This window comes from Lathyrus oleraceus, chromosome 2 (assembly GCF_024323335.1).
Source record: "Lathyrus oleraceus cultivar Zhongwan6 chromosome 2, CAAS_Psat_ZW6_1.0, whole genome shotgun sequence".
In the NCBI taxonomy this organism is placed as follows: Eukaryota; Viridiplantae; Streptophyta; class Magnoliopsida; order Fabales; family Fabaceae; genus Lathyrus; species Lathyrus oleraceus.
Window position 1 is genome coordinate 29168063 of NC_066580.1, and position 14684 is coordinate 29182746.

The 14684-nt window shown below is 34.8% G+C and overlaps 1 pseudogene; it reads left to right on the top strand.

Moving 5' to 3' along the window:
* Positions 1-818: 818 nt before the first annotated feature.
* LOC127117846 (albumin-2-like) lies at positions 819-1935 on the top strand (annotated as a pseudogene).
* Positions 1936-14684: the final 12749 nt, after the last annotated feature.

Genomic DNA, 14684 nt, shown 5'->3' on the forward strand with positions numbered 1-14684 from the left:
TTATAATTTTCTAAGGTTATTCACTCACAACTATTTTTATTTGAAATTATATATTTTTAAAGTCAAGAAAATAAGATATAATGTCAAACAACAACAACAAAATTTATAATAATCAAATTATCAAATACATAAATGAAAAGAGTAAAATTATGATTGCATATATCATTACTTACAAAAAAATCACTAATTTAAAATTATAACTATCACATTTTATTTTATTGAAATTATTTACATAATCAAAATAAATAAGACACTGTCAAATTTAATACAAATATATTTTTCATTATATCAAATAAACTTTTATCTTAATTGCAACTTTATTGACAAATAAAATTTCATTTTGTTTAGTATTGATATGCGCTCTTTAAAATCTGGATTTTTAATTGCTAAATTTAATTTTTTAAAGAAATTTAGTAACCTTTCTAATTTAAACTCAATTTTAATTCCGAATTATTTTATCAAATTTTGATTATATATTATCAAGGGTATAGGCACAACCTACTTGCCACTTATCAGTGATATATAATATTTAATCAATGAATGAATGAGAGACTCAATACTCCAAACCAATTTCATCTGCCAGCGCATAAATTTGGCCTTATTTTATTGCAGCACATGTTTATTGAATAAATAGTAAAATATTTACTACACCGTTGAATGAAGGATATAGTTAGAGGAGAAATTAATGCACCAAAAATGAAATAAAATTGTTTGCATGTGACCAATCTGAATTTTATATTTGAATAGATTGATAGCTAGAGCATTAAAAAAATAAAATAAAATAAACACGTGCAAAGGCATTGTGTTTGTATATATATCCTTGCTGCTTTCATTGTATTTGCTCACAACATAACCTTCCTTGTATTTGCTCAAAACATACCTCACCCTCACTTGTTAAGAAGATGACAAAAAGTGGTTACATCAATGCTGCTATTCGTTCATCTAACACCAACGAAGCTTACTTTTTCATCAATGATAACTACATTTTGTTGGATTATGCTCCAGGAACAACCAACGACAAGCTTTTGTACGGGCCTATTCCTCTTCGTGATGGGTTTAAATCACTTAACCACACCATATTTGGAAGCTACGGGATAGATTGCAGCTTTGACACTGATAACAATCAGGCATTCATCTTTTATGAAAATTTTTGGCTCTCATAGACTATGCTCCACACTCTGACAAAGATAAAATCGTCTCAGGTCCTAAGAAAATCGCTGACACGTTTCCTTTTTTCAAAGGAACCGTGTTTGAAAACGGAGTAGATGCTGCCTATAGATCATCAAGGCAAAGAAGTTTACTTATTCAAAGGAAATCAATATGCTCGTATAGACTATGGCAGTAACAAGCTCGTTCAAAATATCAGGAGCATTACTGGAGGATTCACTTGCTTCAAGGGAACAATCTTTGAAAATGGAATGGATGCAGCTTTTGCTTCTCACAAGACCAATGAAGTTTATTTCTTCAAAGATGACTACTATGCACGTGTAGCCGTTACCCCAGGCGCATCAAATGATGTTATTATGGATGGTGTTAGGAAAACTCTTGACTACTGGCCATCTCTTCGTGGCGTCATACCTCTTAAAAATTAACAATAACATCTGTGTTTTCTTTTTCAGTTGTAATAAAAGTGTGGCTTTTTATGTTTTCCACACATTTACTTGTTGTTTTCTTATGTTTCTTGTTGTAATAAAAGTGTGGATTTTCCTTCTTTAATTTCCACACATTTACTTATTGTTTTCTAATGTTTCTTCTAGTAATAAACTAAGTCATGCTTTTCCTTCTTTTCCACAAATTTACTTGTTGTTTGCTTTTCAATTTAGTGTAAGCTACATTATCATAATGCAGGTATTAATGTAGCAGCATGGAAGTGTGATTATTGTCATAGTTTATAGTTTCTATGTATTATGATATAGAAGAATTACATAAAATAAGTTGAGTTGTATCCACTAAAATGTTAGCAATGCACTTTTTTCAGAGTGATAATCAAGAGAATGTCTACATCTTAAGCTTTAAAGGGATATAATTTATTAAACCTTACTAAGCTAATTAGTATTTTTTTTCTTCAATAGTAATAAGATTGTTTTAAATTTAACCCTTATGGTGCTTGCCTTATGTTTCTGAGTTTTCACTATCAGAAATGGAGATAACTTTATTTGTTGTCTTGTTAATGTGATGACTATACGTAGAAACATAGTCAGCTCATATTCATGCGACCATAAATAGCATAGAATTATATAATTGATAAAAGTCAATTTTTCAAGTCTCTTATTGAGTGCTTATTTTGAAAAGCATATAAATATTTATGTGGATTCCAGTATTAATATTTGGTCCAAATTTGGCATCAAGATTAGATTTTCACTATCTTTAGAGTAGACTTTGAAATTTTTTAAAAATACATTGAACAAAGACTCTTCATTCCCGGATACTCTTAGAAATCTTAGTTTTGTAAATTTACATATGTGATCAGTGAAAGATTGTTAGAATTTTTAAGTCACAAATGTAATATTGTATGTTTTAAGACCATTATTTAATTAGTTAAAACTGCAGTGTTTGAATTAATATTAAGTATGTGGTTAAAAGCATAAATGTCATGAAATATGAAATTATTGTGTAGATACCATAAGTCAATATCTAATTTGATTAGGAGTCAAATTAGATTATTTAAAAATAAGAAATAACCCTTAGGTTATTTATAGGGGTTACGATTCACATTTGTAGAGTGGTCGAAAATACGGTTCATCAGAAATATTCTCTCTTCATCTCCATCAGAGGAGATTCAATAAACCATAAGGAATTCTATATTTGAAAGATCACACACCTGATAACCTTTAACTATTTCCAATGGCAGACTCGGATAAACTTCTGTATTTATTCTCGTAATGGTATTCGGGTATGAGTTCAATAGATACGAGTCGATCGCATATCTAACCCACAAGTATTAATTTATAATTATATTTTAAATTTTTGTATTTATAGTTATCTTAAGGTTAGAACTTGTTTATAGTTCTGTTCTTGATTTATGTATTGATAGTATTGTTCCATTTAATTTACTTTTTTGTCAAAAAAAATTATAAATCTTCTCTCTACATAACTAAACACCTTAGATCTATTTCCCACCATCTTCTTTAGTATGGATTATACCCAACACACGTTAATATTTTAATTGCCTATAAAGTTTAAATTTATATAGTTCATATCTCCATGTTTTCTTAAATATACTACCATTAAAAAGTTTATGTTCAAAATACGTCTGATGCATTACCTCCACGATTATATTACAATGCACATGTTTTCATGTGAGGCAATGTGAATTTTATATTACAATCATGTGGCATTTATGTTTATTAATTCTTTCAATGCCATGCTTTCAAATAGAATTGTAAAACCCTTATTTCTTCATGTCTATCCATTATCTGCAGCAGACCTAGTTTAATATTAAGCATTGCTGCCAAGTTCCAGCAAAGAATTGATCCCATAAGATTTATCTAAAAATGTGGGACACTGAACTTTGTTAATTATTTTACTTATTTTTACATCTAAATCATCTAGCGGAAATTTAATATTTAGCATTACAGCCATGCGCTGCTTAAAGTATCGGATTTTATTGACTCTTGTATATTTTAATTATTTGAATTTTAAAAAATAATATATATCATCTTGTAAAAAATAATGTTCATCATCTTAAAAGATACAAAGTACGTAAAAGTAAGAGTATCAAAATTAAAACTTGGGAAAAAATATTTAAAAAACTAAAACTCAAGTAATAACGTGTAATAAATGAAAAGAAATGTTTTGACGAAAAATTAATCAAAAATCAAAGTAAAACGTAGAAAGAAAAAGCATTAAAAAAAAGAAATGGTCGTAAGAAAGTGGTCGCAAAGAAAGGGAAATTTAAAAGAAAAATTTTATGTTCTTTTATTTTTTGATTTTTGGATTCCAAAAAAAAGTAATATTTTTTGTAAGCTCAACCACGTTACAATCAAGACAGAGCATTTAGTGAGTCATGGCTGAAGAAATATCTAGTAATACTGTTTAGATGAAATGCAAAGTGTTTCTATAGTTCCTGCATTGTCTGAATTTTTAGGAAAACACTATTAACTGTCAGAAACTCAGTGAGATCATGATCCTGGAGAATGATTAACCGTTGATCTAGATATGTTTTAAAATCTTATTTCGATCAAGCAAATGATTCATCTTTATGCTACGGTTTTAGGATAGTCATGATATTGATTATGAACTGAGATTCAAAAGAATACCTTGTCATCAAATCAATTAAAAAATTCTTGACTTGTAATCCATCTTGTTAGTGAAACATGAAGTCAAAATATTTTTGGACCATTTGATTAATTTTGTTTGAGAACAAACACAAATTTAAGTTGCGGAGCGTTGATAATTGTTTGATTTATGTGAAATACATAAGGACTTGTTAACTTGTTTTAAAAAGCAAACAAAATAAAAACCTCCAATTCATCTATGAAAGATGATAAACACCTCTCTGGACTTTTTTAGCATCTAATTACTAAAAATATGTAAAAAAGATTGGAAAACCACGATTCAGCACGCAAAGATAAAGTCAGAGCAAAACCTTGAAAATTTAGGCTCGGTAGGCCCATCCATAGGCGTGCTAAGTGTCGTTAGAATGCCAAATGGCATGATCAGTTTTAAGTACTTCACGGTGAAGCATAGATTTATGCGCTAAGCACAGAGGAAATGCACTTAGTAAGGCAAGGCGGTTAGGGACACCTCTTTGACAACTGTCATTGTTTAATGGAAAAGAAAACAGAGTTGTTAAGCGCAAGGGTGGTGCACCTAGCGACAGGTCCAAAATATTTCATATAAATAAAGGCTTCCACTTTTTTGCAAAGGGAGTTTCGGCGGAATGAGGAAATACAAAACTGGAGTAAGTTAACCTTTGCCTACAACAAGAGAATAATAAAGAGAGTCAGAAGGCGAAAGTCCTGCTTAGTTAACAGGGATGATAAACTTTCAAGCTTAACTTCGCGGGAATACCAGCGTTTACGATGAGTAATCATAGTTAAAATCTCGTTTTTGAGGGTTATATATAGTCACTATATTCATGTATTGAATAATTCACTGTGTTCTATGTAATTCTACTCATATATTAATATTGATGACTCTTTAATCTTAATGCTTGTACTAGATTTTCTACCTAAAACTTATTTTCATGGTGTGACTTGATATTCAAAAGGTATTTCTCATTACTGACTTCAAGATAATCATTTATTAAATACTAAATCCTAGAAATCAGGTTAAGTTCAATATCTGCACCTATCATAGTAGGACCGATGTGGGGTCTTGCGACTTTATAACTGTTGGAACCTAATGATCAGTGTTGGTTTATAGACTGAGATATTGACTATTAGGTAATGCACTAATCTCACAGTGTTGAACTGAAAAAGGATACAAATGAGAGCACACATAAGTATACTGATCTTAGGATGTGCATGATAATTATACAAATGAGAGCACATATAATAATAGTTTAGTAGAAGAGAATATTACTAACCTAAGAATGTGCATGATAAATACATAATGATGAAACAACCAGTTTTTGTGGATACGATAAATTTAAAACCATTCTCTACTTAGAATTTTAAAAACTGTTGAAAGGTCTTTGAAACTACCAGTTTCTGTGGATGCGATAAATTTAAACTTAGTTTCGTCTAACAACAACTATCCATTAAACAAAAATAAATCACATCTAATATATATATATATATATATATATATATATATATATATATATATATATATATATATATATATATATATATATATATCACAAAAACATAATTTCAAGTATCATGAAACAAAATTACAAATATGCTTGCTCGTAGCTTTAATATGGGTAAAAAAATTTCAACATATAAAGTTGTGGAAGGATATCATATGTTGCAACATTTTAGAAATACAAAACCTAATTAATCCTAAAATGAGTGGTATTAATTGTGACATTCATTTATATTTATAATAGCTTGTATTTTTTTTTTGTATTATCACTCTCTGTACAAAAAAATTGTAGAGGAGGAAATAAATAGTGTGGATATTATGTGATGAAACACATGTCAAATATTGTCTACGACGACATTGTTGATTTAAGGAAGCGGATAATATATATTTATAATTAGATATACATCATTTTTTCTGAGTAACAAGTTTTTGTTATTCTAAGTGTTTTTATATTTCATTCAACTTATAAGTGTTAAAGATCAAAAACCATTCATAAAAGAAGACATATATGACGCTAGCTCACGTTGGACAACTTGTTTATTTAAGTTTTATGAGTCACACTAATTTGATTCGTTGGTTATTTCCTTGTTGGTTGAACCATTTAATAAGTATCATTTTAGGTTTGATATAAATATTTTTAATTTTTGTTTTGGCCTTATAATCTTTAAATATAAACTACGGAAATTTTCAGTTAGTTTCTGTTTCATAAAAATACAGGTTATAATAAAAAAAATTAAAATAAATATATTTTAAAAATATAAGTGATTTCACACCGGTTAACAATTTCAAACAATATGAAAAGTTGTTCCTTAATCCCTATCCCCTCGATTAACAGTCCCAACTGAAGGAAAAGTGAGGAACTTCATCTCGATTCAAAGTTTTAACCGATGTGAAATGGGTGCGATTTTCACTTGTTTAACCTCTCAGTTGAGGGTAAATATGACGTACTTACCAGTTTTTCAACTCAACCAGTTGACCGATAACACTTTATCCTATGTTACCCCGGCAACCCCATGTGAAATAAAAACCCTCTCCCATTTAAAATGATCTCTAAAACAAAAGAGTAATTGGATTAAGTATTGATAATGATTTTACATTGTGAATTAATAATCATTATGTATCTCGTTACAGTAGATTTATTTTTAAGTTAATGATACGATATGACAGATTGATGAATTTCTATTGATGACAATGTAAAATTATTTTATATTAATCGTGCATACTAATTAACTTCAAAAAATAGAAATTTACATGATAAAAAACTTTTATTCTAAATTATATTTATATCATACCGTATTCTATTTTTTCACCTAATTTTAAAACAAATCTTTATGTTTATTAATTCTATCAGTGCCATGCTTTCAAATAGAATTATTAAATCCCTATTTCTTGATGTCTATCCTTTGACGATGAAGTACGAGCCTTGATACTTTTGTCTTCCTTACCAGATAGTTGGAGTGCTACTGTCACGGCAGTGAGTAGCTCGTCAGGAAGTACAAAGATGAAATTTGATGATGTTCGTGATCTAGTTCTCAGTGAAGAGATCAGGCGAAGAGAGTTGAGTGAATCATCATCCTCTTCAGTATTACATACAGAGGAAAGAGGATGAAATTCAACCAGGGGATATGGACATGGTAAATCAAAGGACCGACGATCCAAATCCAGAAATCATCGTAGTTTCAATAATTCGAAGACTATCGAATGTTGGAATAGTGGAAAGAAAGGGCATTACAAAAATCAATGTAGACTCCCACCAAAGAATCAAGAGGTAAAGGATGAAGCAAATGTTGCTTCCACTTCAAGAGGAGAAGACGCGTTGATATGCTCTTTGGAGAATAAGAAAGAGTCTTGGGTGTTAGACTCTGGAGCATCCTTCCATGCCACTTCCTAGAAAGAATTCCTTAATAATTATGTCTCTGGAAACCTCGGTAAATTTTACCTCGGTAATGAGCAATCATGTGAGATTGCAGGTAAAGGTGTAGTGAAGATTAAGTTAGGTGGGTTTGAATGGGAATTGAAAAATGTAAGACATATTCCCGACCTGACAAAGAACTTAATCTCAGTAGGTCAGTTGGCTAGTGAAGGCTACACAACAGTCTTTCATGGTGAGCAATGGAAGATTTCAAAGGGTGCAATGACAGTTCCTCGCGGTAAAAAGAGTGGTACTCTTTACAAGACAGCGGGAACTTGTCACTTGATTGCCGTTGCGAAAAATGAAAGTCCCAATCTATGGCACCAAAGATTAGGCCATATGAGTGAGAAAGGGATGAAGATCATGCACTCAAACGGAAAACTACAAGGTCTTAGGTCAATAGAAATTGACATGCGTGAAGACTGTATACTTGGAAAACAAAAGCGAGTCAGCTTTCAGACAAATGGGAGAACCCCAAAGAAGGAAAGGCTTGAGCTTATTCACTCTGATGTTTGGGGTCCAACTACCGTCTCATCTATTGGCGGGAAGAAATACTTCGTGACTTTTATTGATGACCATTCCAGAAAGGTATGGGTATACTTTCTGAAATATAAGTCTGACGTATTTGAGGCTTTCAAGGTGTGGAAAGCGATGGTAGAAAACGAGACCAGATTGAAGATCAAAAAGCTCCGAACTGACAATGGTGGTGAATATATAGACACCAAGTTCAAGAATCTATGTTATGAGCACGGAATCAGAATGGAGAGGACTGTGCCAGGTACGCCTCAACAGAATGGTGTAGCTGAGCGTATGAATCGAACTTTGACTGAAAGAGCCAGAAGCTTACGTGTGTAGTCAAGCCTACCGAAGCAGTTCTGGGCAGAGGCAGCCAACACATCAACTTATTTAATCAACCGAGGTCCATCGGTACCATTGGAGCATAGAATACCAGAAGAGGTATGGAGCGAAAAAGAGGTAAAACTCTAACATCTTAGAGTTTTCGGATGTGTAGCATATTGTTGGTGTAAGCCCTAGAGGCCAATACTTTTGGTACTTGTATCGAATTATTTATTAATTAATAAAAGGCTTTTTATTTATTATGTTTGATTAATAAAGTCCCTAGAATAGCTAGTCCGTTTAATGTATCAAGTATAACTTAATCATGATATCACATTAAACATAAGGACACTATTCTTAAAGTATCCGTATTCGAGCTTTATTGTGAAGTGGGATAACATTAAAGCATTAAGACTATTATGAGTCGATCGCACACCTGGTAACCTTTAACTATTGACTCAGATAAACTTCTGTATTTGTTCTCATAATGGTATTCGGGTATGAGTTCAGTAGATATGAGTCGATCGCATATCTGACCCACAAGTATTAATTTATAATTATATTTAAATTTTTTGTATTTATAGTTATCTTAAGGTTAGAACTTGTTTATAGTTCTGTTCTTGATTTATGTATTGATAGTAATCTTAATTAAGGTTGGAACATATATCTCAAGAATAGTCTTTATAGGTCTTTCCTTACTTCTAATTATTTGTTTTCGTTCCATTTAATTTACTTTCTTGACAAAAAATTTATAAATCTTCTCTCTACATACCTAAACACCTTAGATCTATTTTCCACCATCTTCTTTACTATGGATAATACCCAACACACTCTAATATTTTAATTGCCTATAGAGTTTAAATTTATATAGTTCCTATCTCCATGTTTTCTTAAATATACTACCATTAAAAAGTTTATGTTCAAAATACGTCTGATACATTACCTCCACGATTATATTACAATGCACATGTTTTCATGTGAGGCAATGTGAATTTTATATTACAATCATGTGGCATTTATGTTTATTAATTCTTTCAATGCCATGCTTTCAAATAGAATTGTTAAACCCTTATTTCTTCATGTCTATCCATTATCTGCAGCAGACCTAGTTTAATATTAAGCATTGCTGCCAAGTTCCAGCAAAGAATTGATCCCATAAGATTTATCTAAAAATGTGGGATATTGAACTTTGTTAATTATTTTACTTATTTTTACATGTAAATCATCTAGCGGAAATTTAATATTTAGCATTACAGCCATGTGCTGCTAAAAGTATCGGATTTTATTGACTCTTGTATATTTTAATTATTTGAATTTAAAAAATATATATATATATCATCTTGTAAAAAATAATGTTCATCATCTTAAAAGATACAAAAGTACGTAAAAGTAAGAGTATCAAAATTAAAAGTTGGGAAAAAATATTTAAAAAAATAAAACTCAAGTAATAACGTGTAATAAATGAAAAGAAATGTTTTGACGAAAAATTAATCAAAAATCAAAGTAAAACGTATAAAAAAAAGCATTAAAAAAAAAGAAATGGTCATAAGAAAGTGGTCGCAAAGAAAGGGAAATTTAAAAGTGTCGTACCTCATAGAAAAAATGGGCATACGACTTTTAAGCGAAGCGCGATCGCACGCTTGCAATGATGGACTGAACAGAGTCGCCACCGAACTTTATTTATTCCTAAAAAGGAAAGGGGAAATATCGATAAAACCCAAGAAACAAAACGACAATGATTATGGTCGTCGCAACCAAATCAGGGTTCGGGAGTCGATTACGCAAGGGGAAGGTATTAGCACCCCTCACGTCCGTCGTACTCAACGGGAACCATTAGGTCAGTTGTGCGCGTTATTGTTAGTTTGAAATGTTAGGCTTTTCAAGTTATTAGGTGGGAAAGAAAGAATAGAAGAGAGGATAAATGTTTTTGGATTTTTGACGAAGGACTAAACCTAAGTTTTTTATTAGTGGGTCTGACAAGATTTACAAATCCTGCTCCTACGTATCTCAATAGAGAAATCAAGGCTTACGTAGTTCTGGGTAGAAAAATGTTTGTTTGTTGGTCGATTTTAGCGAAAGCTACTTTGTGTCAAATCGACGAAAACATTGTTGGACTACCCAAAACAGGTGGAAAAACATTGTCTTGCATTGTTTTGAAACAAAGTACCTTTCGTTTGAGAAAAGGTTTGAAGGGTTAATCGCACGGCGGCGAGGAAAAGAAGTTGATTGGTTTGATGTGTTTTGAATAATGGCGAGAACTTAGATGAGCGAGATATCCATCTCGAATCCTAGTCTCAAGAGTGCGTGGTATACACCACGTTCCATTTCCATCTTATTTGCAAAAATGTTTAATAAGCATTAAGTGTTTTTTGAGGTTTGATTGAGAAAGGGTTTAAACCACATTGACAATTTTAAATGATGGCGAGAGCTAAGATAGGCGAGGCATCCGCCTCGAATCTTAATCTCAGGAGTGCGTGGTATACACCACGTTCCATTTCCATCTTTATTGAAAGGTGTTTAGATAAGAATTAAGTATTTTGAGTTTTTGTTGTGAAAATGACTTGACACTAGATCAAGCATTTGATGAGTGATTGAGAAAGACTTGAATGAGTGTTTGAGAGAAAACAAAGTAGATAAATTTGGATGATGGCGAGAGCTAGGATCGGCGAGATATCCATCTCGAATCCTAGTCTCAGGAGTGCGCGGTATACACCACGTTCCATTTCCATCTTTATTGAAAAGTGTTTACATAGGAATTAATATTTTTTGAGTTTTTGATTATGAAAAATAGCTTGACGTTGGATCAAGCATTTGATGAAGGTTTGAAAGCAATGAAATAGAAATGGGAGGGAGAAATTGATTGATTTGTTTTATTGAGAAAATACTCGACGTTGGATCGAGTCTTATTTTTTTGATATTTTTAGAAACGGTTGATTTTATTCTTGTGTTAGTAGCTAACTAAACAACCAAGCAATAAAGGAATAAAACAGTAAAATTATTACACATCGGGGGAGTGGGGTACATTTTGTCAAATGGGGATTCAAAATACTGGAACAATTAAATCGGGCCCAAACAACAAATAATGCAATGTATGAGTGTAAGTGCAAGAGAACTGGTTCATTGTAAGGAGGCCCAAGAGTAAGCCATGTGAAGAAAATAACACAACAAATTATATTTACAACACACTTAAAAATTGAATCGAAAAAAAATTAAAATCGGGATTTGCACGGATGGAAATTGAGGGACACACAAAACGTATGGCTTTCATGCAAACAAAATCAAAACACAGAAATACTACACTTCCGGATGAGCGACAGGGATGCCTTCGGAGGCCTTCCAATTGCCTGGTACGCACGACTTTATCCACACCTCTAGCTCGCGGTCGCGGTCGATCTCTTCACTCACTGAACAAGCCTGATCAGAATTCAGCATTCCTGCACTGACGAAGATGTACGGTGGACGACGTCCTCTGTTTGGTCTAGACGACTCTTGATCTGGATAACCAATCCCGAACATGTCTGCCTTTACCACTATGTCGATGATTCTTCCCCAGCCTTGGGCCTCTTGGTTTTTCACCACTTCCAGAGCTTGTTTATAAGAAGAAATGGACAGCTTCTTTTCTTTCTCAACAACAGGAGCGCTCTCCACCTTGACGGTTTCGGTTGCTTGACTGGGTGCTTCAACTTTTTCCTTGTCCATTTCCTCTTCCTCGATCCTCTGGGTGGTATCCCCTGTCAGCATACATCCCTCTGTGGCGACGGTTGCACAAGTATTATCAACAGCAGGGACGGCTCTATCCTGCATCAGAAGTTTTGGGACCACATCCATTGGAGCTTTTAGCTGATCCTTCTCAGTCACCTCCATCCCCTTTCTGGCTTTCTTCACCATCTTCACTTTTACAGGACCCTGCCTGGGTACGGGGTTGACATCCCCCTTCATGATCCGGGCCAAGTTAATGGTCTTGGAGTCCACCATGTCTTGGACGGCATGCTTAAAAGCTCTACAGCCCTCAATGCTATGTCCGGGCATCTCAGAATGAAACACACAACTAGCATTCTCATCATAGTTTGGAGGCCTGTTCTGTTGTGCTATGGGAATCAAAATCCTTGGCCGGACTAACCCCAAATCCCTCAATCTCCTGAACAAAAGGGTGTAGGTCACAGGTGGTTCCTCGAACTGACGCTCCTCCTTTTTCTTCTTCACCTGGCTCCTAGCTCTCGGTGCCTTCTGTTGAGGTGGTGGTTGTTGCTGTGGTACAGGTGGATTATCAACAGGGGTGGTTACAGCAGCAGCATAAGGATGATAACGATCCTTACTGCGTTCTTTCTGTGCTGGCACACCAACTGGCTCAACTTCCTTCTTGAGCGGACCACTGGCAGAGAGTTTCTTTGCTACAGAGCCAGAGGGATTTGCTACTTCGGGTGATGGATCCTTTCCTTGAACTTTCTCCACCATCAGACACTTCTCAATCTTTTCCAATCTCTCGGACATGGCTTTCTGCCCCAAGGCAAGCCCTTGCACAACACTGAGCAAATCCCTCACCATCTCTTTCAGTTCGAGGACGTCGGCGTTGGGAAGATCCATCAGTTTGGACTTGGTAGACCCTTAGCAGGTTATCTGAACAGATGAGCTATGCGCACCGGTTGACACCTACAAAACAGCAAATCGGTTAGTATGACTCACACATGCAATGTCTGTCCGTACTAGGCATATCTGTCGTTTGATTTTGGTTTCACAGAGACAGAGGATTTTTCATCAATAACAATCTGACATCTGGATGTCTCTCAACCAGAATCTTAATCAAAAATGGACCCTGAGTACGGATAGACATGGGTTGAATGCAGATGGATGCGAAATGAGACCAATGCAAATGCATGAATGCAGGTTACTATGCCATCTAGTCATCTGAAGACCCATTCTCTGAACCAGTCACAGTCAACTGAGTCACCATAAATCTGACTTGGGGAGTTCCGAAATAAACGGAACCGGAGATTACATCGCTATCATCACAGGAACATCCACTGAACGGATGACAATCAGATCCTCTGAACACGTACTCTCAAATTCAACCCGGGGATCCGAAATAAACGGAACCCGCTGATAAACCCCGGACAGAACTCCGGCGTCCCAGAAATAAATGTCCATAAATTCGGCTGAACCAAAGTCACCATCAGTACCAAGAGTCACCAACAGAACCGAGTCACCAACGGTACCTGTAATGAAATAACCCTTCCCCACTCACGGGTGTAGTCTAGGCCAGGGTAAAGCTGAGAGAAACGCAGCATAAATAACCTTTCGCAGAAATACTATCATATACACACCCGAAGTATGTAACGACAGTATCCCACCAGGGTCTGAACTGCTCGTGATATCAATGTTCCGCTAAGTGGCGCCATACCACCCGCTTCCCATGAATCACTCTATTCCTAAGTTTCCTAGATTGCACTCATAGCCTGGGTATTGGGCCTTTTACCTCGAGTAACTCCCACCCCAAACAGAGAAACACAGCCAGCACAGCAGATAAAATGAATGAATGCAAACATTAATGCACACATTGAAAGCAAACAGTAAACGACATGAATGCAATAAATAAAGCAGCATATAACAACCAAAGCCCTAACCTAGAGAGCGCTAGGAGAGACTCGCTTAGGGAAGAAGGACCAGCACAGGTCAACTTCTCTGGTTGTCCCCAGCAGAGTCGCCAGCTGTCGCGTTACGCGAAAAACCGGCGGGAAAACAAGAACAACAGAGCCGCCACCGTGCGTTATTTATCCCAAAAGAGGGAAAGGAAACGCTCAGAGTAAACCTGGAAAAGACGTGGTCTCGCGACCAAAGAGAATGGGATCGGGAGTCGGTTATGCGGAGGGAAGGTATTAGCACCCCTACGCATCCGTCGTACTCGACGGGATCCACGCACAATAGGAAGGAAAATGGTTGCTAAAACACTGCTCACACACACTCACACTGGCTGAGAGAGACACAAGAAACAGACTGAAACTGACTCGGCAGGATATCGCATCCTGGGCCTACTTAGTCTATCAAGCATAGACATCAGAGTCTAAGTAGTTCGACTGGGGAAACGGCACATGCTCGCTAGGATGTCGCATCCTATGCATACGTATCTCCTTTGGACGAAGGAGAATCAGAGCATTCGTAGCTCGGCTAACACGCACACAAACAA